This window comes from Panthera onca, chromosome A1 (genome assembly GCF_046562875.1).
Source record: "Panthera onca isolate mPanOnc1 chromosome A1, mPanOnc1 haplotype 2, whole genome shotgun sequence".
Classification (NCBI taxonomy): Eukaryota; Metazoa; Chordata; class Mammalia; order Carnivora; family Felidae; genus Panthera; species Panthera onca.
Window position 1 is genome coordinate 172254492 of NC_138339.1, and position 5268 is coordinate 172259759.

Sequence of the window (5268 nt, forward strand, 5' to 3'; positions counted from 1 at the left end):
GTGCTTAGAACTGCCTGATTTGGAAACTGAGTTGGAAACATGAGGTGTGGACAAGAGGCTCCTGCCTGGCCTGGCACTTCGCAGAGCTGTGCAGGGCGGCCCCCTCCCAGAGTTTTTCTCTGCCCAGACCAGCTCCCACCCTGTCCCACCCCACTGATGTACTCTAGGTCCCTCTCAGGGTCCCTCATGGCAAGGCTGCCCTGGGGGAGACAGGGCTCCATTAGCCACTCGACTGGGTTTCATAATTTATAGATTTAAATGCCTGGCATCAGACTTCATCTGTCCTCTTTCCCCAGCCCACAACTGTTATAGCCCAGAAGGGAAAAGGGAAGGTGGGGCCAGGTCCTGTAAGGTGAGGCACTTGCCCTTGTTGTGAGAGGTTCTTTGTGCTAATTGCTTTGTTCTTCTCCTTTAACTCTTAAGTATGGAGCACACGTTCTTTGTTGTGACTTTGTTGTCATTTTGGGTCATGACGGTGGCAGTGCACCTGTAGACCTGATCAGTCTGCAGCTGAAGGTAGGCCCATGTTCTGGTTAGCTCGGAAATGATCTTCTGTGGTGTCCCCTCCTCTTCCTCTAAATTTCCGCCCCACCCCCACCCCACAGGAAGCTGGAGCTTCTCAAGTCCTTTGTTTCTTACCATCCTCCAGTGCTCCAGACTGGCTTTCCAGTCTCCCCCATCCTGCCTGTAGTCTTCTCTAGTCACCCAGATCTTAGCTAGGTATTAAGAATAAACCTGTTTTATGTTAGATCTTGAAAGTAGATTACTAAAAAATATAATTTTGCACAGGTCTGCACTCTTGGAAGCCATAGGCAAAGATGAGTATATTCACTCCAACCAGTCTGAGTCAGTGGAGAGAGGCTGAGCTACACAATGTCCTTATGCTTCTTAACGGCTGTCCTGACTTCCTCCTGAGGGCTGTGAATGAACGGTGAGGAGCACAAGGTGCCTATATTTTCCAGGGACTTAGGACCTATGCTTAGAGTTTCATAGTTTCCCTAAGCCATAAGCAGTAGGAACTATAGTCATAAATACAAAGAAACCTATGTGTACGGATGTGCGTATTAAAAGTAACAGGTGTTACATAGAAAATACACCCAATACTGCACATAGGAGCCCTCTCTGCAAGAATTCATTTCTATCAGTCACTGCTTACATACTGAACGTTTCCACTTATCCAAGGTTAGAGGCCAGGAACCAGTGCGTTTCCTATTCCCCCACCAGACTTTTCATTCTTAGAGTTGGTTTGATGTAGATCTCAGCTGGATGTCCTCCTCACACCCTGTGTCCCTGTGTTAAAATATAGGGCTTTTATCTTTAAGAAAAATCACTCACTGCATTCAAAAAACAGACCCCAAACACCATTCAAGTGTGTCTACCAATTCCAAGTAATTTTCAAAGCTTGGGGCAACTGAAGCCATGGCAAGCTTTCATTTGTCAATTGCTGGTAAGTCCCCAGTTCCATCAGGAAGGTTTATGGTCTATCAGCATAAAGACAGAATTCATGGTCATCTAGAATAAGCTATTCTATTCTATATGCATATTAGACCTTTTCAACATGACGCTTAACTTGTTCATTCATAAAAATATTACAGCCATAGTATTAATTATAATGAAAGCTCATAACATTCTGTGCAAGATTTGTCCAACACTATTATAATCCAGTAAAAGAAGTAAAAGTTACTAAAAAAACCTGAAAGTTCCAACATGCTCTGGAAATTTCAGACCTTAAAGTCCAAACACTTTCAAGGAAGCTGTTCAAAGATTATCTTTACCCACTATTTCAAGGTACAACTCAGCTGTAAAGGGAGTTGATGGCGGTTGTAATGAACAAGCAATGAGAACCAAGCCAAATACTTGAAAGTCTCTAGAGGCGTGTGGGCAAAAAAAGATGCTGCATTCTTGAAAAACAGAGTATGGGGGCGCCTGGGTGGCGCAGTCGGTTAAGCGTCCGACTTCAGCCAGGTCACAATCTCGCGGTCCGTGAGTTCGAGCCCTGCGTCAGGCTCTGGGCTGATGGCTCGGAGCCTGGAGCCTGTTTCCGATTCTGTGTCTCCCTCTCTCTCTGCCCCTCCCCCGTTCATGCTCTGTCTCTCTCTGTCCCAAAAATAAAAAAAAAAAAAAAAAAGAAAAAAAAAAGAAAAACAGAGTATGATGTCCAACTGGATTAATTTTCCTTTCAATGCCAAATGCCATTGGAATTAATCTGCACTGGTTTCCGTGAAAGACAACATCCTAACTAGTGCTTCTCCAACTTTACTATATGAATTACCTAGCATTTTGTTAAAAAGAACATGAAGGGCTTGAGATTCTCTTTTTCTAAAACCTGCCAGGTGATGCCGAAGCTGTTGCAGGTAGACCACAATGTGAACAGCAAGGACCAACAGACTTCCTCCAACAAAACACCGAAATTCCCATCTTCAGTATCACAACAAAACCTTGCATGACATTCTCCATCTCCACTAAAAAATGAAGTGAGAACTGCCCCTTTTCACTTTTACCCAAACTATGGGGCCAGAAAAAAAAGGGTTTTAACAAGTAAACAGTTTTGAGTGAAATAAAATAAAGCCCTCTTCACCAGGCTGTAAAGCCAACCTCTGGCTGCAAGCATGCTAAGAAGAGCATGTTTGGAAAGCTGAGATTGCTGATTTCCATTCCCAGGTGTTTATCCTTGAGAATGAAAAGCCGGTGCCAACAACTATGGTTAGCTTGGCTCTAATGAGGCAGAGGGGTAACCACCCAGGCTGTGCTAACAGTGTGAGTGCTGCAGGCAGATGGACATTGGCCAGCCAGGGCTCCATGGCTTAGCAACACCCATCGGATGCCCTGAGAGTAAGTAGAAAGGTATGTCCATGCTCAGAGAATAAATGGGGGCTGAGAACTGGCTTAAATGGTTTGTTATTGCCTCATAAATTACGTCCCATATATACAATGGTCCAAACGCTGCCTTGACTTACTCACCTACAAAGCTAAGAGAGTTAAGTGCTGAGATCCAAAAGAGAATTGATGGATCCAATATTTTTAATTTTCAAAAGATACCTTTATGGTTGGCCATATACCTTTTAAGCATATTTATGGGCTCACCTGTCTAATTCTTTCAGCGTGTGTGCGTATGTGGGTGTTTCAGTGCCTCGCAATGAAGCTACTGAAGTAAGTGCTACGTTTTCCACACTGTTTTCAAAGAATTAAAGGCAAACTAAATGCAATTAGACAGAAACGAAGAAATGTCTTCTCTTTATTTCTAGTAAGCAGAAGTCCTCCTGTTTTGGCGGCCCTACATTTATTCTTTCCTTGAAGCAATGGTTCCTTTCAATGAAAGCAATTTGAGACTTATTAGGGGGTTTCTTCTTCTGCAGTGAGTGGGGAAGCAGCCAGCTAGCTCAGCAAGGTGAGCTAAATACAGTCTGGATTTTCCTTACAACTCAACTGAAATCACTCAGCTGCCTTGAGAGACAATTGTCTGATTCCAGAAGGCTCTTTCTCTCCAGAGTTAACATTATAATAGACATCTGTCTCTTAACAGCTATACTGTCTTTTAAACATGAGAAAATAACTTCCTTCCCAATACATATAATGACTTTGGATTTAGACAAGGGTGAGAATGAGCAGAGCAGAATTATATTTTGGATGGAAAAGTTATTTAAAACCTGGATTATATATATGTATATATACACACACATACATAATTATGTGTAATTTATATTAAATACATATTAAAGAAATACACGCACACACGTGCACACACACACACACACACACACACCTCGGTAAAGAGAAAAAGAGAACAAGAGAACAACCTGAAATGAGAGCATGGAAAATGTGTTTCTAACTCAAATAAAAATAGCTAAAAAAAAGTCTTAAAGTCCGTGTGTGTAACTAGTCTGGTGGTTCCCTGAAATCTAAGCCAAGGAAACAAAGAGCTCCAAAAATGAGCAGTTTTAAAAACATGAGGCCCCTGGGAGTCTAGGCCCATCTCAAAATTGTACTTATGAAAGCTGAAGGCACTGGAATACTCATGTCCTGATGAATAGAAGAAGGCTTAGAATCAGATCCTTCCAAAGATTTCTCTTTTGGAATCAACCCAAGTTATTGGCACTCTCCAGTGTATGGTTCTTCTACTCTTAGAATCACTTTCTTAATAAGCCAAGGTGAATTGCATATGAATTAGCCTATCTATCCATCCATCCATCCATCCATCCACCCTTCTTTCCACCATTTATTCATTCAAGAAACATTTAGGTCATACAAATCTTGTGCCAAGTACTCTGGTTAGGCATTAGGGAGAACAGCAGAACAAGACGCTTCTATCCCGTGTTGCCTTCTCTGCTTCTTCCTGATGGATTTAATCACTCCCTCTCTGCACTGCTGATGTGAATCCATATTCTTCAAAACTCAACCAGGTGAAAAATAGGGTTAACATCCTCTTGTGAAAACTAAAAGCCTTATACAAAATTCTTATGAGAATTAGAAGATTGGTTCATCTCCAGTCTAATTTTTGTACGCATCTAGTTTCCTTTTATGACTATGGGTTCTGAGAGGAAGAAATTGTTTCCCCAGCTTCTACGCATATTAGACACACATAGGGAGGGAGGGCATGGAGGGAAGAGAGAGTGGAAGGAAGGAAGGAAGGAAGGAAGGAAGGAAGGAAGGAAGGGGAGATGTGAGGGAAGGAAGGGAAGGAAGGAGGAAGGGAGGGAAGGAGGGAGGGAAGGAAGGCCGATCTTTGGTTCTTGAGCACACTTGAGTACATGGTCTGGAACAGACTATTTGTCCTTTAGAAATATTGACTACTTGAAATTGAATTCACAGAGTCAATCAACATCTAATGAATGAGATACACATAGAACTTGGTCATTAGAGTTCGGTTAAGTTCCTTCTACATAGAAGTATGTCAAAGGGTAGTGGTAGCATATGGGAGAAATTTATGGGCATACTTTATCTGGAAGCAAGAACATTGGTAAGTTCCACATATCAGAAAATCTCATGATACTGTGGACATGGTCAAATTGTTGGCCACTTTTCTGCCACTGCTTTGTGAATGGGCGCCAGACCTGTGGGGTTGGACATGACCTTTTATGGTTTGCTTCTGCCTGGAGTCCACACTATCCTTTGTTCCAATCATTTAGGGAATAGTCAGGTATTCACAGATAGTTCTATAAAGGTTTTCCATTTTCTCTAAATATAATCATTTTCTTTCTTGCTTTATGTTTAATATTTAATCAAAATTACATGTGTTCATGGCATTAAAATGAAATTTTTTTCTGCAAG